Raw genomic sequence first — 25411 nt, 5'->3', positions numbered from 1 at the left:
GTGGCACTTCTACAAAGTTTTAGTCTCATAGAAGGAGAGAGCCTTGCCTGAAACGGTCTCACCATTCACCTCCCATTTCCACTAGATGTGTTCTTTTGACAGCTTTCCCTAACATGGTGGACTACCACACCCCATTCACCTGTCTTTCTGTAGCTCTACTAGGGCACAAAACTTCCCTTCTGATACAAAGTGACACATGGATCTATGATCTTAAGATGGGACATCGGCCAGCCACTGAGACCCAGCTACTTCGATTCAGAAGTTTTGTCAAAACGATTTAGGTGTTGTCACTACTGATGCCAGTCCCCAGCCAGAGAGCCCTCATCCACCCTGATCTATCCTCCTCCTCCCTAGATTTGCCAGAGTGAGGCAGCAGCCCAGTGGGAGGTGGCACAGTTATCTCTGTCCCACTCTGACTGCTGTCACCCAGAAGCAGCTGCTGCTACAGAGGGATGATGACAAGAGGAATATCTGGGGCTATTACAACTAGAGGAAGAAGAGGAGGGGCTGATTGAGTTGGGAAGGGCTGTGCTTCAATCGACTGAGTCATCACCAAAGAGTGGGCAAATGTCAGAAATGAGAGCTTATGTGTCATAGGAGCAGAGAAGGTGAGGGGAAGCTGGGGGGGCAGGGGCTAACTCAAAGTCTGCTCCAAGGGTTTTGGAAGAATTCAGAGAAGCAACTCCAGAATCACGGAATGAATTATTTCTGAAGTCAAGCTTAGTAATGTCCCAGAAATCAACGCACTCACCCAAGCAGGAAACCCCTCCTGAGAAGCGTATATGGTCCTCTTTCTGGGCAGATTATGATTTGGAAAGCACAATCTTCCACGGCCTAATTACCCATCGTGGTTGGACAAGGGTGGTGCCCGTCCTGAAATTTCCTTTCTGTGTTGTTTGACAGAGGATTTCACGGGAAAGGACCAGAAACTCAGTTCCTTTTCAATTTCATTGCAGAATGTCAGCAAATTGCAATTGTTTGGAATCAAAATTTCATAAACTTGGCTGCAGAACATTTATGATGCGAAAACAATCGCAAAAGGCTTTGCTGTAACGCTTTATTGACACAGCCTTCCTGTCCCCACGTCTTGCTTCCTCTCAGGAAAGTGGGACGTGTTGGATGATTTCCCAGCTTCTATTTGGAGAGGAAGTCTACAGGTTTTCCACCATCCAGCCCCTGCCAATCTGCACACCCTGAAGAACACCTGCACCAAAGGCTGTGCCCGTTCTCTTTTGTGTGTTTGCAGCTATCAAAATAAATGAGCCATTTTGGATGTAAAAATTACATCTCTTTTCAGAGACCTCGCTCTCCACATGCCCACACCCTGATTTCATACAGAGTGCTTAGGACTAGAATTACAATCCAGTCATTTGGTATTCAAAATCAACATCAATTAAGTGTCTCAAAAAAATTAAAAAAAAAAGACTTCACATACTGGCAGCACTTCCCTGGCAATTCCCATTTTTTTTGCACATAGTAAACTCTTAAACTGACATAATAATGGAAAATAAGGAAACTGCCTGCCCGCTCCGCTCTGATATATCCTGAATATAATACTCAATAATATTTGCTGAATACATGTCCTTTCTCCCACCCACTCATTCACTCCCATCCCAAACATCAGTCTCAGAAGCCAGCATTCCACAGAAAGATCAGCTGTTCTCCCGTACACCTGCCCAAACCCAGGGTCTGAAGCATGTCAGACACCCTAGGAGCTGATATCAGCTTTATGCTCAGTGTTAAGCTGAGCACAGAACTAGAGAGGGTATTTGTTGCTCAGATCCATGCACATCTACTGCTGGCTATTTATAGCCCTAGCTTTGAAAGTAGAATTAGTCATTTAATATCCCTTTGGTAGAAAAACAACAAAAGACAACAAATTCACAGGAAAACAAATAAACATCTGATCACTAGATTCAAGGAGCCCTGGTTTCCTCAGTAGCATTATAATGTGCTACTATGACCAGCACCTCCACATGCCCTGGCATGCCCAGCTGTGCTGGTGGTGATGACCCAAGAGGAGGAGGATGTGTAAGAAGATGCAGGTCTATGTGCACAGAGAAAGAACGCTCAGTGGTTCCGAATCTAACTCCATCTGGAATTTCCTCAGTCAGGATGGCTGGGTTTGGTGAGACCCAAGAAGGTAGTACTGTGCATGACCATTCTTCCCCAGACTTCCTGACACAGTGAAAGACACCCCAAGCCCACAGCGACCATATCCTGTGCCGTCACACACACTCCAGGACTGGCCACTTCCTTTCAAATGACTCAGTGTCCTGGGATCAAAACGTTCAGATAATGTCATTTCTTAGCGTCATTTTCTAATCAGGTTGACCTCTCAGCATTTTCGTCCTCAGCATTCGCCTCCTCTAAATACCTCTAAAGCTTTTAGTCATCTTAAAAAATACCCCAGCTTCACGCCTTCACTCTTGCTTTCAGTTTATTTTAAGAACATCCTACCCAGAAAATGCCACATCTTCTTCTTACATCAACTTCTTTTGCCTCCCAAGCTCATTTTCCTTCTGTTTACCTGAAGCTTAACAAGTCTGTAAAGCACCCCCAGAAGTCCTCCTTCTTCAAGAACCAAGTCCACACTGATCTCCCTCTTCACCAGACTCCCAGGGTACTGAGCGCTGGCAGGCTCACTTTGTAGTCAAGGTGTTCCACATTGACTTTGGAGCACCTTTTACCTGTATGTACTTTATTACCAGGCTCCATTAGAAATGTCCTTCAAGGTCAACAATATATGTGGCAATGACTGGTATTTCCAATAGAATCCAACACATAATCAGTTTTCAGTTAACATATTTTGAATGAGTATAGTGATAGAAACAGGTAGATGACTGGCTAGAGAACTTACTTTCTAAATCAGGGACAAAAACCCAGTCATTGGGCATCCACATTCACAGCTTATCTTCTTATACATGTACTTTGTATAACCACTTCATTTTAGACGTATGAGATTGTTACTATAGGAATAATAATTACCAACATCTGTAGAGCACTTTGTACCAGGTACTGTTCTAAGTACTTTTACACATATTAACTCAATGAATACTCATACACATTAAATTTTATGATAACTATCTCATAAGTGAAATTTTTAAAATGCAGATTACATACATCACCCCTAGTCAAGTGGAATAGAGTTGGTATTTTTTTTAATCTTTATTTATATTGTTTTAATGTGGCGCTGAGGATCAAACCCAGTGCCTCACCCATGCGAGGCAGGCTCTCTACCACTGAGCCACAGCCACAGCCCTAGAGTTGGAATTTTAATACAGGAAGTTTGACTACAGAGCCTATGCTCCAGTGAAAATCCTGGGTTACATAGATTCCAATGGATGGAGTCATTTCCTATCCATAATTCAACCCAGGAATCACAGAACCATTCTGAACTGTTCCCCTTCCTCACCTCCACAGCACATCAATCATTGATTCTTGATAATTTTGTTAGCTCTGCACATCTTCAGGCTGTGTTCCTGATTTTCACTACCCTTTCGCCCAGCCTAGATCCAGGTCCTCATTGCATTTTGATTAGACTACTGCAAACAGTGCCTTAAACTGAAATCCTTTCTTCCATTGCTGTCTTCTTCAAACCCATAGTCACCATGCTGCAGCAGGAAATTTTAAATAAAACACAAATCTGATAGTATCACTTTGTTGCTTTAAAATCTTCCAGTGGCTTCTTGTCCTCTATGATTTGAAATTCATCTTCTGTAGAGTGGCTTATAAAACATGTAGGCTTGCTGACCCTTCTAGCTTCTTCTATGACATAAAAGTACTTGTGGTTCCCAGCACACCAGACTTCTGTCTATATTGACAATCTTCCCTCAGCCTAGCCTATCTGCTGGCTAATGTCTCATCAAATGCTACATATATTGCATTTGTTTTCAGTGCCCTTGCATTTTTTACAAAGTATCAATAACCTGTTTATGTATATGTATCCTCCTTTAGGTTATTAGCTCTTAAAGATAAGGACTTTATGTTTTCTAGAATTTGCAACACTTCCTGTAGTTCCTGATACAAAATAGATACTTAAGGTGTTTTAGTTAATACATTGGTAAACAAGTAAATGAATGACTAAATATAAATTAGTCATTTATATGCTTCTTTTACTGTGAGTTATTTTTCAATAGAGCCCATACACACACAAAAATATAAAACCTTAAATTAAAAAATGTTCCTGTTTATACTGCTGGACTTTTTCCAGTAATATATTTTAATTACAACATGTTTATTTTTCTTAAAGTAATACAAACCTTATAGAAAAACAGGACTAAATTCCATAGCACTGACCCCTACTTGTTTTTCAATCATCTCTTACCAAAATTTCCATCATATTGTCCTAATGAAAAATGTAAAATATCTATTCATTCATTGCATATGCTCACTCACAATTGTATAATTTATGTTAGGATTGGCTGCATATCACTAGAAAAATACAAGATAATAGTGACTTAGGAACAATAGAATTGAAGAGCTCCAAAGGAGTTGACCTAACACTGTTATGACACTTCCAAGGTCATAAGAAATTCAGGTCCCTCCTGTTTTGCTGCTTCTGACCACATTGCCTCGTGGTCCAAAATGGATGCTGAAAACTTATCATATATCTGCATTCCAGATGGCAGGAAGAAGGAAGAAGAGAAGAAGGGTGTGCCCCTTACTTTTAAGAATGTTTCCTGGAAATCCCACACAACACTTCCACTTACACCTACACTAACAGCCAGGATGATTGCAAAACATACTTTGTAGTGTATCGAGCTGGAGATAATGTCAGCAAAAGAAAATTTGAAATTTACTCCTAATAAAAAGGAGGCTGGATATTGATGTAGGCAATCAGCAATCCCTACAATAGTCTAGTCTGAATACACAGAAAACACAAAAATCTTAAAAGTATTAATTATTCCTGTGGTTAACTCAGAGATGAGCTGGAAGTGATTCTAATCTAACTAGTGAATACAAAAATAAAGTCAGGAATAAATAATCACAAATGGCACAATAGAAATAAATACGCACAAATGGCCCCATAGAACTAAAGATTGGGAGTAGTAGATTCAGTTCACTGAACCAAGAAAATGTATCATGGTCCTTCAGTCATTACCTAAATGCACTATAACAAAACATCAATCAAGCATATTATATAGATGTTCTGGTGATATATCCCTAGGAAGACTTGGGGCCATAAACACATGGGATTTATTACCTTGTTAACTTAGTTGGATCACCTATTATTTTAGAGTAATGCTTTTCAAACTTGCTGAGTACTGGGATTACCTAATACTTTGATAAAATGCAGATTTTAATTCCAGAGGTCTCAGGTGAAATCCAAGTTCAGGGGCACTTCAAGAAGCCAGGCTTTGAGAGGTTCCATATCTGCTGATCCATGTATTAGTTCAGGTCTCTGGTGAAGTGAATTCCAAGATGACAAAGATGCTCAAGAGAATTCTGAAAGTCTTTGAGGACAGAAGGGAGGGAACCAGAATATAGATTAGTTATTGGACTCCAGTGAACGTTTGACCTGGGAAGATGGGAAGGAGAGATGGAGTAAGGTCCGAAGAGTCTCTAGCAGCTCAGGAGGCTGAGGCAGGAGGATCACATGTTCAATGTCAGCCTCAGAAACTTAGCAAGATCCTGTCTCCAAATTTAAAAAGTAAAATAAAAAAGGACTGGGGCTAAACCCCCTTGGATTAAATTCCCAGTACCTCTCACCCCTCCCCTGAAAAGATAAGTCTGACACTATAGAGAGGCTTGTGGGGAGGCCTGAGCCAAGATGTCCATCAGAATAGTGTTACATCTCACAGGAAAGGGTCCATACCAGCATCCCAGGCATGCTCAGCCACCAGCTGGAAACAGCTTGCAGGTAGCAAAGTCTTGGCACCAAGATGATGTGGATCCTGAAGGAGCGCAGCTGGTGCCACCAGCCAACCACCCTCCCTGAAGCAGGTTGTCATGATCTATATTACTACCTCCCTAAGTACAGTACACTAAATATGATTTAATGTTCATTTGAGATCGCTGCCATTTCTGAGAATTTGTATTACAAATATTAATTTTTTAACATGGATTTATAGTGCATGACCTAAAGGGCTTTCCGAAATTTTTTTTATTTAATAAAAAAATTTTATTGAAGGGATTAGAGCCATAAAGAATGAATTGATGCCTGACCCAAGAGACATACCATGGAAGTTACGTGAGCAGGAAGGATAAATTATTTTTGACTTATAGTTTTGGTGTTTGCCTCTTTCTCATAAAAGCTTATTGCAGCAAGTATTACTCAATTTTGGGTTCCAGTTAGTTATATTTGATTGTAATTAGTTTAGTAATTTAGATTCATTTCCTCTAAAGAGACCATAGAAAAAGAAATAATTTGCTGGCAAGAAATTAACCTTCATGAAATTTATATAGCTAACCCATAAACACTTTGAACACCAAATACAATTACATATTAATTATGATTCAAAATTAAATCATTTGGCACACTTTTCTGGGTTAAATTTAGCAAAGTCCAATTTAATTTGTGTAAAGAACCAGTATTTTCCACTTTTGGAAATGAAGGCTTTGAGATAAAAACTCAGTTGGAACTATAATATTTTCATTCAAATTCACTTGTAATTTGTTACAGTTCATAAAATTGCAAGTCAAAAAAATGACTCTTTATGATTGCATAAAATGTATAAACCTTGACCGAAAAGGACATTCTATACTTTTATTATCCCAACTGTTTTGAAAGGGTCATTTTTTCTCTTTATTATAATATTTTTGTTCCATTCACCCAAATTTTCTAATGCCTTATATCTTTATGCTACAATACTTGGCAGTACAGCATGGTACCCTTTGTCTACAAGCAATTGACAACTTCATAGGAACTCCTGGCTCCCATAGGAAGCCTTTCTGTGCAGAAACTGATATACTGATATACTGATAAAATTGGTTTGGATGTTTTATTTGCACATCAAAATAAGATCAACAATATAATGCTCTAGCTCATAATTCTATGTTTAAAAACAATTTATTATCTGAAAGATATTTACATGTAAAAGCATAATTTATTCACTCAATAAATCATTATTGAGTCTGATAAAGACAAGTAAGTCACTGTGCTAAATTCCATAGGAAATTCAAGAACAAATTGGGTAACAGCAATTCAATTTGGAGTCAATGTTACTGAGAATTAAGCCACAGGTCTGTCAATTACCCATTAGTTCTATTATCTTTACCTCTCTGATTCTCAGTTGAGAAATTGGTCATATGGAGGTAACGAAAATAATGCACATCATGGAATTATGAGCTTTTATTGAGTAAATGCATATAACACACTTCTGAGAACATCTTCATGTTCCAATGTCCTGTTGTTTATGTTTACTACTAATATTCTTTAAAAAAACTATTTTTTTTAACCTGCTCATTCCTTATCAAAACCTTGAGAGTAGCCTTATTTTGGTCCTCCAAGTATTAGTAATTAGACTTTGTTCACAACTCTGCTCTTTCTCTAAACTTTTGGAGGTAAGCAGGGAGAAGAGAGTAACTGATGCCTGACCTATACTCTGTCCTCAACCTGTCTGCTCTCCATCTCTCTCCCTTGATCACCCCCAGATCCAAAAGCCTCTCTGTGACAAACTCCCTAGATTCCACTCTATTCCCATAGGTGTCTTGTACTGATATTTCTGGTTTCTTTTCCAATAATTGCAGATATTTTCCAATATCTGCACTATTTTTCTTCCAGGATTATGTCTTTTCCAAAATCTTGAACATTGTTTTTTTAAAGCTCTTTCAAAATCTGCATCTTTAGTCTTTATTCAACTCCAAAAATTTCAGTACTACATTTCAACATTCATAGCCCAATACAGTATCACTATAAACTCAACAAGTTCAATCCAAATCCAGTTTACAATCAATGCAAGCCTTCAGCCTTCTCATTTTCATTAACACTACTCCTTAGAAGGCCACCACAGAAAAAAAAAAAAAACTCTTTATAATCTCATGAACTCCATCAGAACATGCCCCACACACATACACACACATACTCCAGTTCAAATAGTTCCCAATCATGTGAATTATACCACTTCAACATATCTCACAGCTTTCCCAGAAGCTACCCACGCAGCTCAGGTCTTGATCATTCCTCACCTAGATTACTACTGTGTAAAACCAGAGTTATCACTCTGTCTCTATTCTCTGACCTTTACAAGCCTTCCTAATCACTTCTGTTTCATTACTGTCCCACATGCAGTTCTGGAAAGAAGGTCTTGCTTCTTCAGAATTCCTCACTTCCTTGGGCTTAAACTAGATTTCATTAATAGCTTTATTGTTAATAGTATACTCAGACATATTGGCTGTATATATGCTTCTCCTAACTCCTCCACAAAAACTGTGCTCACGAAAATCAGATGTCATATCATAGAACTGTATCCACTCACATTAGGGCTAGTGGCCAAACAGAGCACGTACATACTGAGTACTTCCTGAAGTGACGTTCTGTTGAATAGTAGCATTCCCCTGCTCAAAAATTATCAATGATTCTTCATGTGTTAATAAGTAAGATAAAAATTCTTCAGCCGTAATTTTAATGCTTTTTAAACTTAACCCTGATCTACCCTCCTACCTCTTCATTGGTTTCCTCTTTTGTACCACAGGGTTCAGTGCAAATGAAACACTTGTGTCCTACATATTCCTTGCCTTTGTAGCTTTCTCCATGATATTCCTCAGTATGGAACATCCTTGCCCACTCTCTCCCTAATTAACTCTTATATAACTACAAGTCACCCTGTCATGGAAGTTTTTAGTGATCTTTTCTTCTTCAAAGTAATGCATTTATTCTCTAAATGTTGTTACAATTTATCCCTCCGTTCTGGAAGTAAACAGAATCCTGTACAAAGTGGATACTTGAATACTTATCCAGGTGACTGTGCAATTATTTCATGATGAATTGTCTGATTCATCATGTACTTCTATTGTGCCACATACAAGATCCTGGGCTATTGGATGCACTTAATTCTTACCATGAAGTTCTGGCTTTGTAGAGATCCAAGCATATTTAGAGGGTTTTATTGGAGAGACAAGCACTTGAAAGACTAAAATCCACAGTAGGATGATTGTTGAGTGGAGGTAAAATGGATGGAAAACAGTTTAAAAGGAGATGATGAGGAAGAGCAGTGAAGTTGAAAAGGTATCTTCAAAGGAACTATAAGCTGCTGAGATCAGTGAGCACAATATCAAGATAAGGGATGGAATGGACAAATGACATTTCTCTCCTAAAGTTCTGGAAGAGATGAAGGCAGAGCTTTACAGACATGTACAACAAAGTGGGTTTGGGAAATGAGGAGTGGTAAGGCTACAATTAAGGTTGGTGTACCTCAAATGAAGAGCATCCATTTAGCAGCCCAATTTAAATGGTTTGAAAGAACCATGAAGAGTGAGAAGCAGATGACTCCTGATCTACCTTCATTTTACTGATCTTCTTTCTGGCCTCTTCCAGATTAATAATTGTAGACATTTTCCAAGATCAGACTTTGGCTTTCATTTTGATTTTAATCAGGGGATAGGAGAATAAAAACTTTATGGCATAAATGATTAGACAATTTTTCCCTACTTTGAAAAATTATGGCACAAATTAAGCAGGCTTTACACAGAGCAGAATAGGAAACACAGGCATAGGGTTGCATCTGACAGAGGTGGGTGTATGATACATGGGGTAAGGGAGAAGCTGAATTAGATGGTGTCTAAAAGACAGAGGAACCAAGAGGTAGACTTGGGAACAGCAAAAGCTGAAAATAAAAATGAAATAAGCAAGAGGTTTGCAGGAATTGTACAGTGCAGCCCTGGGTAGATATTATATTCCCCTGCGTGAAAGGGAATGCAAATAGGCAGGACATACAACACCACAAGAGAGGTAAGACCCTGTCCTGGATTCCAATCAGTGTCTGGTGATGATGCCTCTGCATCACAATCCCTTCCCACTCACAAGCCAAATACTTTAAATTGCCTTAAACATCTCTCCACTTAAGTACTCTGTCAGCACTTCAGTCTGTGCATGCACAGTGGTATCTCCATTTCTGCCTCTAATCCAATCCCTTGCCTACCCCCACTGCTTTCATGAGTACCACTCTTCTTTAGGTCACAGCCCCAAAGACCTTGGGCTTTCACTGTGGTAGGCTGAAAAATACTTCCCCCTCTGAAAAAAAAGTGTCTTTGAAGATGCAATGAAGGAAATTGAGATGAGGGGATTATTTACCCTGATTATTCAGATAGGGTGTGAAATGCAATCACAGGTATACATCCTTTACGCAAGGGTGGCAGAGGGAAATCTTATACACACTAGAAAGGAGAAGATGATGTGAAGATAGACAGATAGTCAAAGATGCTAGACTTGAAGTCTGTAAAGATGTGGCCATAGCTGAAGAATCCCACCTGCAGCTGAACAAGATGAGGAACAGACTCTCCCTTAAAGATTCCAGTGGAGGGTGGTTTTGCTGACCCTGTGGTTTCCCCCCGCAGTCATACAGATTTTGGACTCATAATAATAGAACTGGGAGAGAATACATTTCTACCATTTTAAGACAGCAAGTTTGAGGTAACTTCCTTTAGTGGCCATTGGAGACTAACACACAGGGCCTCAATCCACACATATGGTTACCTGAATCTGTCTTCTAAGAAGTCAGGAAAAACAGTGGAGACTGCCTTCACCACCCATAAGCCATGGAACTTAAGCAAGTTACTTAATTTATCAGAATCTAATTTTTCCCATTAGTAAAGAAGATAAGATTTTGGAGAATATTTTGGGAACTAAGAGAATCCACATAAAACATATATTGCATTGTTCACTTGCACTAAACTGATTAGTCAATATCAGATATAGTTATGAGTATAGTCTACAAAGGGGTGTTTGTCTTTTAGTCACTCACTTTTCTAATCTATTCTTCCTAACATCCCCAGATTATTTGTTAAAGAACAGTATGTCACCTGTTAAATCCCCTCTCCCATCTTCTTTAACAGTCCTTTAACTGCTCAACAAAGAAAGCCACAGACTCCTCAGCATGGTGGTTGAACCTCCACTGTGGACTCCTCCGTTTGAGTCCTGCTGGCTTGAATCTGTGTGCTGAGAGGGTACTTGTCCCCTTCTCTGCAGAGTTGCTCTCAGGTGAATGTGAGCCCTATAAATTACCTCCACACTCCTCAGGGAAGCTCACAACTAGTGGGGACAAGATGCCAAGTCTGCTGCTGTTTGCTTCTGGCATTATTCATACTTCAGAGCTTCCTTGGCAACAGGCTATAGCCAGAATCCAGTTGGAAACCACATCCACGTTGTGCTCCTTCTCTTGCAGAATCCTACTGCCCTTGCTCTCTCTCCCAATAACACACCTGCCATAAGTCACACCTTTGTATCCCTGCTTCAGGCTTTGCTTCTAGAAACCCCACCTTGTTCATTCTCTTGACATGGCCCCAAACTGCCTTACCAGCTTTATTTTTCATTTTTCCCCTACATAACCCCAAACCCCTGGTCACTGTAGCCTGAATGTTTCAATCTCTTTAATTAATTTTTTATGAAAGACCCATTCCTTGCCCTCTGCTAGTCCAAAGGATATGCATAATCCAAGTCCTACCAGGAGACTATCCTGGGCAGCCCTATTCCAGTGACTGTTCCTTGAACTTCAGTGGTGTGCATCCTCTGTACCATTTACTTAGCAACAATTCTAATCCTTTCATTCTTCCACCAAAACAGGAGATGCAGTGTCTATGCTGCAGTTCTCTTGTGGGGATTTAAGTGAGATCTGGGTAAAAATGATAGCACAGGGCCTGGCTCACGGAAAGATCATGATAAGCTATTGTTAAGATACTTGGCCTCTAGCAGACATCTCTGTTCCTTGCTCTTCTGACTCCTTGCTCTTCCCCAAGGACAGAAACTGAAACGTGGATTGGATCTACTTGCCTAGGAGAGGCATTGCCACTGTGGGTTATTGTCCTTCACTGCTCTCATGACTTATGGCAGTGTACCCTCCATATAGATGTCTGGATGACTATAGGACTTAAGGCATGGGGAGTGGGCAAAATCTCTCAAAGTCCAGCTTACTGAAGACTTCTCTGCTGAGGCAAAGAGCTATCTGAGCTAGGGACCAGGGGAGGGGAGTAGTATTTTCTTTCTCATTTGCCAAGGTTACTCAATATCCAATATGAATGATAAATATGGCAGGAAAAAATACAGATGTGCCTAAAACATCCACAATAAATTCTCATTGAGATGACCCTTATTCAAAAGACAAAGGGAGATATATTTTTAGTGCTCAGTGTAAGATTTTTGTAAAATAGAATTAAGTGTTTAAACAAGCTTTGACAGAATCATCAACACCTATCTCATTTAAAGTGGAAAATCCCATAATTGTTTTCTTGCCAATCATCTCTTAAAAAATCACCTGTAAGTTGTGAGTTTCACTTTCACTTAAAGAAAAAAAAAAATGATGGTCATATCAGCAAGCTGATTCCCGTGAAAATCAGGTAAAAGTACAGGAGTAGACAAAACATGAAGGTACAATCTTTTTCATAATCATAGTGACTTATTTTGTTTTGTATTTGTAGTTAGTCACTTCAAAGGAGGTCCTTGTTTAATATGTTTGAGATTTTTTTCAAAGTCTGTGAGCTATTGACTTTTTGTTGAGGTTAGAAAGATATTGTGAACAGAATTAAGAAAAATATTTTAAAAATTCAGACATTATCATAAGCAAACCTAAACCAACACATGCATGCACACACATTCTCTCTCTCTTTCTCTCTCTCTCTCTCTCTCTCTCTCTCTCACACACACACACACACACACACACACACTGATTTATAATGTTCTTTTGTTTCTACTCAAACTAAATGAAGAGATATATACACCTTATTTTCTAAGCACCTATTAGTCTATGATATGCTTCAAAGCATGTTTTAAGGTTTCTTTTACCAAGAGTATTTTTGTCCCAATATCCCAAGGAGTCTACCTGTCCTTCACAGTCAGCTTCAGATGTCACCTGCTTTCTTGAGCCTTTTGTGATTCTCCTCAGTCATCAACTCTCTCCTTTCCCTGAGCCCCACAGGATTTGACAAATTTCTAATCCAAGGTGCTCTCCCTGCTCTGCTTAATGACTTTCCTTAGATAATTTCTCCATTGTGAAACTCTTCCATAATAAAATATTAAAACAAATATTTATTGGTATAAACACAAATGTAATAAAGGTTGGATTCATTATTATATATCTATTATTATTATGTTACTCAGTTTTTATTCTAACTTAAAAAAAGTGAAAATGAAACATTTTCACAGCCTTCTAAAAGGATCATGGTACCATGTCTCCCCTGTCTGCCTAATGGGTACCTTGTCCTGCACCCACCTCTGTGAACTTGTGTTCTAATTACTTATTTATATGCTATCTTCCCTTCCAGGAAAAGAATTTCACACCAGAAAACTGAAAACCCCCTTATATCAGCTATCTAGAAGAGTTTGTTGAATAACATACACTCTTCTAAGGTCTGCTGAGAAAGAACACTCAAGGATCTATTTTAGTCCCTTGTTTACTGCAGCAGGTTGGGGACTACTCTTTGGCCTGACAATTGAAGATTCCTCCCTTTTTTCCAGTGATAAAGCCACATTATTATTGTTAGACCTAAATGTTCCTATTTCTAATGAAGTATTAAGAGAAAAAAAGTTATAACAAACTAGTAATCTAGAACTCTGGAGATTTATTTTCATTTTCAAATTTTCCTTTGTTGATTAGAGCTTTGTTTTTAGAAGAGGGTGTGTGTCTGTGTGTACATGTAGGTAGATGCATCTACACATGTACAAAAGTGATCTGAAAGGAATCTGAAAAAATGAGGTTTAACTTTGTCAGATTTACTTAAATTTGATAATTAGATTAACCAGTCTAAAATGAGTAAAGTCCCTGGACACCACATGAAAAACAGAAATTTATATCCATTACTGGCTGTAAGCCAAAAGTATTATAAATATGCATGAGATGTAGAATAGGAAAGAGTTTTCTAGTATTCAAAATACTACCTTGCTCTGCCCCTAAGTGACTTCAAAATGAAAATTACAGAAGCTTGTGCCATTAATATTCTTGACCAACCTAGGTTCTGCTGTGAGTCATTTTACAGACTGTCTCTTCAAAACTTGCCTCACAGTTCAAGTTTCCAACCAACATAAATCAACTTTTAAAAAATAGGTACACATTCTGCTCACTTCTAAGATACAATTCTCTTTCCAGGACAGGTATCTGGCAGAAAGCACTTAATTTTGAATGCATTTTTACTGAGCTCAACAAATATAATTCCTTCAGCACAGAGTATCTCCAGAAATTTCCCAGAGTTCTGAAATAAATGATCTTTGTGGTAGTCTTGATAACATTTCTTTGAGGTCAGATCCCCTATTTTGAACTTCCCTAAGGGTATTTTCAGCAAATATTTGAAGAAATGGCACTATGGGGAATAGGTAATTGAGAATGCCTTTTATATAGTGTAGTTACTTTCTATCTCTTTCCTGGGACCACCAAGGGCTGACTTTGTACAAGAGCAGAGGTCTTTCATCATTAGGATCCAATATGATCTCACTCAATGCTGCCTTGCTTTTAAAAATAATTTTTAAACATTCATGGAAATTATTATCATGTTCTCACACTTACATGTACATTATGCATAAAAGTGTTTTTAGAAACTTTGTTATTTTTATTGTTCTGTAACATCTGAGCTAAAAATAAAATAAAATGAAATTAAAATTAAAAAAAAAAAAGCAGCATGCTCCTGTCTTACATAAGCAGCTACAAGCCAGCCAGCACTCCAGCAGATGGTTACTGGGACCCTAAGCCCCTCCACAGTCTGGAGTTTACTGCTTCTTCTTGTTTTTCCCCAAAGCAAGGGTTACTAGCATAGTACTTTCATTTGAGAATAAAAACAAACAAAACTGAAACAAAGCCCACGTACGGGGAAAACACTAACTTCCTGATGTGGTATAACTTCATCGGGGAGAGAAACAAATATAAAATATCACTAGTTTCATGGTATAGTAAAAGCTGCTTGTAAATAATCTAGGTAAAGTAACAGCTAGTTTACTCAGAGGTTAGATTAAAAGTGTTAGATTCCTCCAGTGGGGTTTTCCCAAATGCACGCGTTAATCACATCGCTCTGGGCTGCAGTCATGCCTTTGGAATGTGGTACATTTGGGTGCCCCACATGACTATGGAGGCTGCTTTCCAAGGGCATTTCCAGTTCTCCTTCCTTCTCTAAGAGCAAGAGTGATGGAGTGCATTCTTGCCTGCTCATCTGCTCTGTGATCTATGGAGCCATACTGAGGAGCAAGCCAAGCATGAATCAGCAGTTTTGGGCTGCTGAAAAAAAAAACTGACCTGATGATGTTGGAGTATGAAATATGAAGAAGTAGGAAGATTAGAACAACAAGAAAATCCCCAGGGCTCCCAGCCTGGCTCGAACTCTTGCTAGGAGACTTGCCCAATGTTGGATTCCAAGTAGGTTCTCAGTAGGATTGCCAGATAAAGCACAGAATGCCTAGTTACATTTGAATTTCAGGAAACAACAAATAATAATCAGTGGGATTTTAATACATCTGCCTTTCTTATACCCTCTCCTCCCCAAAGCCTCCCTCTATCCCTCCTCTTTAGATCCCAAGGGCATCACTAAAAACAGCAACCATATTCATAAAGAATTTTCTACTTTTGAGAGTGCAGTTCACAATGTTTAGCTTGGTCCCAGTTTATTTTTATTACATTCCTGAATGTTGATATTACTGTGGCCATTTGATTGATAAAAATTGAGGCTCACCTGAGATTAAAGTATTTACTTACTTAAGCAAATGTTGACATTAGATTTAAAACTCTGACATCTCTATTACCATCTGAGGCCCATTATACTTGTTAAAACCTAGTTTATAAAATTCTCACAGACACTACACTTCTTTCTTTTTTTTTACCTTTATTTTGTTTATTTTTATGTGGTGCTGAGATTCAAACCCAAGGCCTCACACGTGCTAGGCGAGTGCTCTACCACTGAGCCACAAACCCATCCCCACACTTATTTCTTTTGCCTTCACCTAAAGTTTGACCTATGTGAGAACGAAGATGAGTTGTTCATTTTTACTAACCTCATTGTGTCCTGATGGCCAATAGAATGTCTATTGATTTGAATTGGATAGAGAAAAATCTACTTTCTTCAAGTTAACCAAAGTGACTTCCAGTCGGTCTTGCTTGTCATTGTTCACCACTTCTACAAGGTAAAAGGCAATGGTAATTATATTCTATTTATGTGCTAAAGGGAAAAAAGTGAATTGCTGCAAATAATGAGAAAGGGATCCAGGCTTCCTTTTCTTTCTTCCTTCCTCTCTCTTTTGTTTCTTGGTGCTAGGGATAGAACTCAGGGTCGCACACATGAAAGGCAATAACTCTACAACTGAGTTACAACACCAACCTGAGGACTCCTTTTTCTTGGTCCACTCTGAAAGTCCAACATCCTCAAATGCCTTTTTTTTCTTATTGTTATCTGTTGGGAAGGCTCAGAACTCTTCATCTAGAGATGGTCTAAGTGTCGGTGAGATATGTGAACTATACTAAAGGATGCCCGGAAAAGGGTATTTTGAAAGCATATGTATCATCAGATAGCTCAGCCTTAGTGTTTGTGTGGTGACTACGTCTCTTAAAAGACATATGAAAAGTGGAATAAACATGAGTGACTTTTAGGCTATTGTATCCAGGTGCCCAATGTTTAAACCTAAGTTCCCATTAGTATGTACCATGCTGAGATCAATCAGAATGGGTAGAAATTAAAAGATGCCCCTTTCACTTATGATAAAATAGCTAGCACTCTCTGGCAGCCTTTAATGAAATTTGCCTAGAAAATATTCGCATACCCAACATGGTATTAAGAGAAAGCATCTTTTGACCAGTTGGAAATGTCTACAGGGCAGGTTCAGTTCCTGACCTGTTTTCTGTACCTTCTCTTTATCCCAAGTTAGCTCCATGCTCTCAATTCAGCAAGATCTGGATTTCCTGCTTCAATGAGTGACAATGCCAAAATTCTGGCAAGGTGCTTTTATTTCTGTGTCAACACGTAACTACAGGCCCAGTAAGAGATGAGCACATTTACAGTGGTTGAAAATTTGATGTTATGGTCTTTTGATAAAAGTTCAAGTTACTAACCCATGAAGCAGAATGATTAAATAAATACGCAGGGTTTGGAGATAGGCCAAAGAAGTTTCCCATTCTGTCTCTACTCTGAGACCTCGATCACATGACTTCACTCTTGGAATTTTCAATTTTATCTTCTGGAAAATAGATCTAATAATCTTGACCTCATAGATTCCTGGTGAAGATTAAATAAAATTCTATTTCACATTATACCAAACAGACAGAATACCCCTACAAGTGCCCATATGGCTATTTTTTTCCTAAATACACGAAACACTAAAACATATTTCTAGAAGTATCTACCTTGGTTTCTGCATCTAAGAGAGAGCTACATTCCTATATCTAGAGTTGGGACCCACTGACCAAACATTAGTCATCTTAAAAAGTTTTCTCAGGGGATTCTAATACAAAGCCAGAGTTGAGAACTACAGTTCCAGAATAGAAATAATATGAAAAATATTTAGATGCCTCATAGGCACCTACCAATCAGGAAAAATGCTTGATCTATTAGGAAGAATCCTGGAAGCAAATAATTAGCATAATGATGTAGTGACAGCTAACTGATTGTCAGTCTAGTACTCAGGCACGAAAATAAGTTTCTTGGTCAAATACATTTCGGTTATGGTTCTTACTCAGGATTCACAGATTATTAGGCCCAGAAAGGTCATGTAATTAAAAACAAATAAATAAACATCAATTTATAAATTTTCCAAACTAATCAGTATGTGGAAAATTTTTGTGAATCCCAAATAGCATCCCAATGTACACACTAAATAGATATCTTGAATGGAAAACATTTCCGTGTGAAAAGATTTTTAACATAACCAGCATCTGTATTTTGATTCTCTCTGCCAATTTGTCCTTTCTTCAAATACCCTCAGTAAGTCTGTTATGAGAAATTATAAATTCTTATGTAAAATTTAAAGGTGGTCTCCAAGAGTCCCATTCTTTTCCATCCATGTCCTTTTGATGGTCCTCTTGGTTGTGGTAGGACCTTAAGACTATGAGATTTTACTCCCATGATTGATAGGTTACATGGCCAAAGAGCCTGACCTTAGCAGCTGAATTCCTCAGTGAGTTTTCTTAGGCTGGTTGTGAAGAAGTCAAAGGGATGTGCTCCTGGTGCCTTGGAATTCTGCAACAGCTACCCTTTGGACTGCCTATAAAGAGAAGTGGCCTCTGGGAGCTGAAGGCAGTCCCTAGCCAGCAGCTGGAAAGAAAATAGGAATCTTGATACGTAAGGGGCTTGAAAGAACTTGGAAGGGGATTTGATATGTCAGTTAAAAGCTCCAGTTTGTGGTATTTTTTTTCTTTTTCTTTTTCTTTTTTTTTTTTTTAATTTCTTTCCTCCCTCCCTGCTCCTCCAATTTGTAATACTACAACAGTTCCATTCAAAGATCTGTCGGTAAACTGGATACATGTTGTAGGACAAGTGAGCTGCAGTTCTCAGCTCTGGCTTCATATTACAATTCCCTGAGATTACTTATAAAAATCACTAATACCTGGTCATTGGGTCCTGACTCCAGAGACAAGTATGTAGCTCAACTTAAATACATAAACCAAGGTCAATGCTTCTAGGAATATGTTTTAGTGTTTCATGTATTTAGGAAAAATAGCCATACCTGCACCGTAGGGTATTCTGTCTTCAGGCATAATGTGAAAAATAACATTTTATTTACTCGTCACCAGGATTCTATAAAGTCAAAATTATTAGATCTATTCTCCAGAAGATAGAATTGAAGATACAAAGAGTGAAGTGACATGTCCAAGGTCTCAGAGTAGAGACATAATGTGAAACTAGTTTGGCCTGTCTCCAAACCTGGTGCATTTATTTAATCATTCTGCTATGTTGCAAGTAACTTTAGCTTCTATCAAAAGAAAGTAATGTAAATATGGTATCTTATGTTTTATTGCAATATAAGAACAAGTTGTTCCATAAAATCTCTAAGATTTTAATAAAGGGGAGGGATATCAACTAGCTTTAGCATGAATAGGAAAATATGAATATATCTTGGGTAGCAATCAGAAAAAAAATTGACCACTTGTGAAATTGACCACTACGTAAATACATGATTGGTGTTTGTATTTGAAAGTAAAATCTTATATTGTAAACAAAATGTTGAAGGGGTGAGAGCAAAATAAGAGAACAATAAGAGCTTATTATAGTGAGGAAAGCACTAGAAGGGAAAGAATTTTCAGATTTTCTGGTGAGCTTTGTTGCCAAATAGTTCTAAACACAACTGCTTCATGACTTTGCTAATATAGTTATTCAATCTTTATATAATAATTTATTGAATATATTCTGTGCATCAGCACTACTGTGGAGCTAGGGAGACAGTGGTGAACCGGTATGCAAAGTCACTGCCCTCAAGGAGTGTGCATTGCAATGTGGTGACAATGATTCGGCCAATCAGGGTACCCTGTGAGAGCTCCACTGGGACAAATATGTCATGGTGAAAACATGGAGTGGGTTGTGGAGTAGGAGTCAGGGATAGTATCTTTGTAAAGATGGCATTCTTGTTTTGAGCCAAGACATGAATTGAAACTGACTGATGGATTGGATGCCAGGCTAAGAGGGACAAACAGATAGATAGATGGCCTCAGGATTTTTGGCCTGAGCATTCGAGTGCAGGATTGTGACATTTATTTTATTGGAAGCACAGTGGGAGGAGTGGTTTGGGGAAAATGTAAGAGTTCATTCTGGGACATGTTATACTTAGCTTGCCTCCCATCAAAGGGGAGATGGTGAGAAGGCTGTTCAACTTGAGGCTGGGGCTCTTTGTATCTGCTCTAAAGCCTATGTACTGAATTAGATTACTTGAGACTCTTCCAATTCTAATAGTCTGTTGTTCTATGAATCAGAAATCAAAGCAAATGAAAGGAGTCATAGATTAAAGAGGAAAAGACTATGAAAAACAACCAAATACTTAATCAACGGTGAGGAGAAAAGACCATTCATTTAGAAAAGACACAAAAGAAATTGGACAATAAAGGAGAAGACATAATTACAATGGAATAAGAACAAAATAGCTGCTGAGATGTACATCTTTTATTTTCATGAAAGATAAAATTTATCAAAGTAATTGATTGGTAGCAAACTTCTTGTTGTTAAGTGGCATTAAGATAATAATCTACACATGATGGTCTCTCAAAGTGAGAGACAGTTTGTATCAAATGAGATATTCCCAAGAATGAGTGGATCAACAAACACACACCTGTTACACATGTTTTGTGTGGTTTTTCAACATTTTCACTGAAACCATACACCTGACTTTATATCTGAAAATGATATCTTCCCATTCATAAGCTCAGGGCAGTATGGGGTATTAATAATTCATAAAAAGCGCTGTGTATCATTTTTAAAAAGAAGTAGAAATATGATTAAAAAATAAAAGAAATTATGACTATTCTCATTTCATAATTCTAAAAAGCATATTTCAGTGACCAAGAAACTGAAGGTATGGGAAATGAGATAGATGCCTGCGAATGAACTAACTAATATTTTTGCCTTCGTATAGTTCCCATGGCTACAGGCCCATTGGAATTGCATTAGTCACACACAGCACCAAGAAAGAACAAGGGAATTGGAAGAATAAATGACATCAGAATGTCACAGAAAGGTAAAAGCAATCACAGATTCTTGTGTTTTTGTTAAGGAACATAATTCCCAATGTCAAGACCCCTTTGCTTGAGATCCCACCTCTTAAGTAGGAAGTGCTTCTAGTTGTACTTGGAAATGCTCATAAGGAGCCCAAAATGTTAAAACTAACATCAGGGGGAATTATCCAGTGTTTCAAACAAATTAACTTATTGGAAGCTATGTGTCAATTAGAACATTCAGAAAATTCTAATGTATTCACAGAGGTATAAATTTAGACTGTCCAAAGGAGAAAATAAATCATGCCCCCAAAGAACTGATTTTGTTGACTTTATTCATTGCCTTATTTCATCAGGGTTATTAATATAGGTGAGATACTGGCTTTTATTAAAATATCTGTCATGTATATCTAAAAAGAACAAATAAAAAATAGGATCCTAAAAAATTAAATGTACACGTACACACACACACACACACACATCAATATATCAGTGGAACTATTTGAAATAACAATACAGATTTTCTGCTTATTTATCTATAAGTATTTTTCTCAAAAACAAAATAAAAATATAAAGGAAAATTAACCATGGGTCCTAAATGAGTCTCTCCATCTTCCAACATATTAGACACAGAATTATAAGAGTCAATCTGATCCCTCAAATGAGGTCAACATTACCTGTATAAGAACTCTCCATGCCTTACCTCACACATGAACTGAGTTTCACAAATCCTTGATAAAGGAACAAATGGATGAAGGTAAGTGCAAGCTTAGCAATTACTTCACTCCTCTTATTCTTAATTTTACCTGTTGAAACCACCAGAATAAAATAATAGCAATAGTAAATATATATATACCATGACTTGATATTGTTAAATGAAATAGACCCCCAATAGATACAATGTTGAATGCTTATAAAGCTGTATGTTATTTGCATTAAGTCATGCTAATCACATTGATGGTTTTATTGATGAGATTGGAGGATGGGTGCAATGACCTGGGAGGTATTTTTCCCTTAGAAGTCTCCCTGGCTTTTTGTGAGAGCTTGATTCCCACATAAATCTTTGCCATTTTGGTTAATGATATTGTCAAGATTTTTAGCTTTGAAGGAGACTTGGAATTGAAGTGTTCTCAATCACAAATGGAGCTTTTTGGCACTTTACAGATGCCCACTACTGTATCTTATAGCATTCTATTCATGATTCCGACTTTCTTAATAAATTCGGATCATCATGATTTGTCTTCATTTTTCTTTCTCCAGCTCCATTACTGTATGCACTTTTTATTGTCATACCTCTCCTCTCTCTTCCTCTTTCTTTCTTATCATTTCCTCTCTATCTTAGGTTCTTAATAGTTCCAGAGAGCAGATCTGGTAAGCCATACACACCTAAATATTTGCCTTTCAAATTCTAAGGGACGGACTTGGGAAATGCAGGCTTAAAGGGCAGCCTAATGATAAATTTCTTTATTTTCTAATTGTTGGGGAATGTCTATAGTCCTTATTTGCCTGTCTGAAGTCATTCTTCATACATGAAACCATACTAATCACTAGAATACAATGAAAAGTTTTGTTGTCTTGACTTGTTCATAATCCCTTTAATTTCTCTGGGGCCAACACTCTACTACCATTAGCTTATTAAAGTAAATGATGATTCTCTTAATTAAAGGCAGCTTTGATCTAGAGAGTAGAATACTTAGACTCTGCATGGGCCATTTGAGGTTGTTAAACTCTATCTCAATAGTATTGGGCATTGAATCTGCTCTGTGTAAAGTGAGGGAGTTTCGCAGCTCCTCCAGCTTCCTCTGCGTCACCCCTGCAACCTGTTTCCTGCTCACCTTGGCCTCTGTGGGAACCCAGTGAAGCATTTGGCAATTCTCCATCCATGTGGCTGCGGATGTTTCATAACAACTTCCACCCTCTCTTCCCCACCCACCCACACAGTAAGCAAAGTTGCAAAGATGACTTTGGATTTTTCCATAGGGACTAAGGTACATATAGGTTGCATCTGGCACAGGCTCTAATTAGTTTTCCCTGAGTACTGTAGGTCTAAAATGAGAAGAACAATTTACTGTTCTGAGCATCCTTTAATAATTACAAGCATTAGAAACAATAAATAAATGAGCTATGTCCCTTGATCTTATGCATTTCAAGTTCCTGACACTAAGAAGCCTCTTAATAAAATATCTCTTAAATGAACAAACCTCTAAAACTGGGACTATGGGATTTGCAAAGTGTGGGATGACAAGAAAGAGAAAAAGGAATTATAAAACACTGGGATGCCAAATAAAGCAAGAGGTATTTATGGGGTAAATAATATATACTTTCTGATAATGGTAAGTTTTTTTTTCTTCTAAATGCCCCCAAATATTTGAAGATTAATGTGCTACATAAAGACATTTATTAGACAAAACCCACCTTATTGAAATCCCAGCATTAGGCAATATGGAAACATAACACAGACTTTTCTTGGAAGGAATTTATAATATAGATTACAAGAGAACTTTAACCCAATAAGGTAATTATATCTAAAATCATTCCAGAATTCAAGATTCAATTAACAATCAAAGATAGGAAATACTTTTAAAAGAAAATTGAAATTGAAATTTTAAATTTTAATTTGAGAAGTCTTTTCTTCCGTGGAGGTAGTATAAAATAAATCATACTTATTTAGCTCCCAAGTTCTTAGTAATATGAGAAATTTTCTTCAAGACAGACTTTGGTAGAAATGTTGACATCCTTACTTGTGAAGAAGATAGTACATTCTGCTGGATTTATATAAGGGCTTTTTGAATATTCAGAAGCAAAATTTTCTTAAAGGCCTGTTTTTGTCTTGTTTTCTTAAAAGGGCCTGTTTGTTTTGTTTTCTTAAAAAGTAACTCTTTGTCTTATTTCTCAGCAGAAGCATTATTATTAGAATTTAGCTATACAAGAGCATCTATGTACATTAAGAGAAGTGTACTATTATGCCATTTCTCCTTCAGTTCATTCTGTGTGCCACCTTTCAGGTAAAACTCATTTTATGAAGTCTGTCTGATGGATCACTAGGTAAACCTCCTCGAATCAATTAAATGTAAATGTACACTCTATTATGTACTGTGGACTATCATAAGGAACTTTCCAGCAGCTAAGCTTTATACCAGATGTTGATTGGTTATAGGAATTTCAAAAATGACTGAGTTTGCCATAACTTTTCTTTCTGGATTAGAAACACAAAACCTTGAAATACTATTATCATTATTTTAAGATATATATCCCTATGGTTTGGAGACCAATAAAGAACATAACATGTCTGCTAGGTCTGGTTTTGAAAAACATTAAATACACTAAAGACTCTGAAGCCCTTTCAAAGCACAAGATAAACAACTGTGTCTGGATTTACTTGATATACCTAGTTCAGTAATATTTTGGTGGAAAACATGAAATAAAGTTTATAAATGTTCTTAAACATACAGTATAGGGTTTTCATAGTGTTGGTTTTTTAAAAAGCAATGGTGGTTTTCCAGTAATTTAAAAGTGATTCTCTTCTTGCAACAGTTTTCACAAATAGTATGTTTATTTGCTGTCCTTATTATATTTTCAAATAGAATCAAATGCTTGAGCACTTCCTCTTCAGAAAGTTATAAAATTAAACTTAAAATAATTTGATCACTTTAAATGCTCATGCAAATGTGTCTGTGTAGTCATTATGTCCTTTTTTCAGTGATTCAAAACTGAGACTGACTTTTCAGAAATGCTTTTAAATAGTTTTAAATCTAGAATCAAGTGAAACATACATGTTATATATACTGGATCTAGTTTTCTTCCATCTTACAGAACTTCATGGAATAAGCAACTAATCTAGTACAAATGAAGATTAAATATTTCTGGGTATTGTAGAGATAGTAAAACAGTTTAGTTTATTTATCCATACACTTCGCATAAATCCACTGGAGCAGGAGTTCTACACATTAAAATGTAATGGGATCAGCCTAACATTGTTTGAGATCAGTTTTCTTTTTGCCGTATTTTTTAGAATGGGGGTGGGGGCCTAAGTGTCCTTATGAAGCTGTGGTCCAGGACAAGAGCTTGTGGGGGGAGTATCAATGTTCCGCTGCATTCCTGCATCTGGCAACACAACAGCGATCATCCATTTATATTAGGGTAGCCCTCACAATAAATAAAGCTATGATAGAATATATTGTAATGTTATGTTGCTAATTTTACTTTGAAATATGAAATATTTTAAGCTTTTTGTCAAAAGTGGTAACATCTTAATACAAATAAAAACCTTTTTGTGGTTGTAAGATTTAGCTTAGAAATCATTCAAATTGAAGTGAAAGAATTACCAGGTCATTGTTAATGACTTAGTCTATTAAGAATATATGTATTTTTGTAAAGGAAAGCACTTGTAGATATTTAATCAGTACAAGATATATGTCTGTTTTGCAGAAGTAAAAAGCTGCTTAGAGATTCTCTTTAAATATTTTTTATTTTTGTGCTCAAATGTATTTTCTGTTGATCTATGGAATGTTCTGTACAAAGCTGTATGATTGTACTGTTGGGCTAGATACATTTTTTTTTAATCTGGACTTAGCCAAGTATGTTTGACCATGTTAAAAATCATATCTTTGTTATTAAAATTTTGATTGCAAAAACAAAACAAAAAAAAAAAA

The 25411-nt window shown here is 37.3% G+C and overlaps 1 long non-coding RNA gene across 1 annotated transcript; it reads right to left on the bottom strand.

Moving 5' to 3' along the window:
• Positions 1–11865: 11865 nt before the first annotated feature.
• LOC125615753 lies at positions 11866–23473 on the bottom strand. The gene is made up of 3 exons (XR_007346343.1): positions 23338–23473; positions 16840–16842; positions 11866–11876 (listed from the first exon to the last, which is right to left on the bottom strand). It is a non-coding gene; the product is annotated as an uncharacterized LOC125615753 (long non-coding RNA).
• Between the last annotated feature and the right edge of the window lie 1938 nt (positions 23474–25411).

This window comes from Marmota marmota, unplaced genomic scaffold, assembly GCF_001458135.2.
Source record: "Marmota marmota marmota unplaced genomic scaffold, marMar, whole genome shotgun sequence".
Taxonomy (NCBI): domain Eukaryota; kingdom Metazoa; phylum Chordata; class Mammalia; order Rodentia; family Sciuridae; genus Marmota; species Marmota marmota.
The sequence above is the reverse complement of the archived record's forward strand: the minus strand, read 5'-3'. Positions and strand labels throughout refer to the sequence as shown.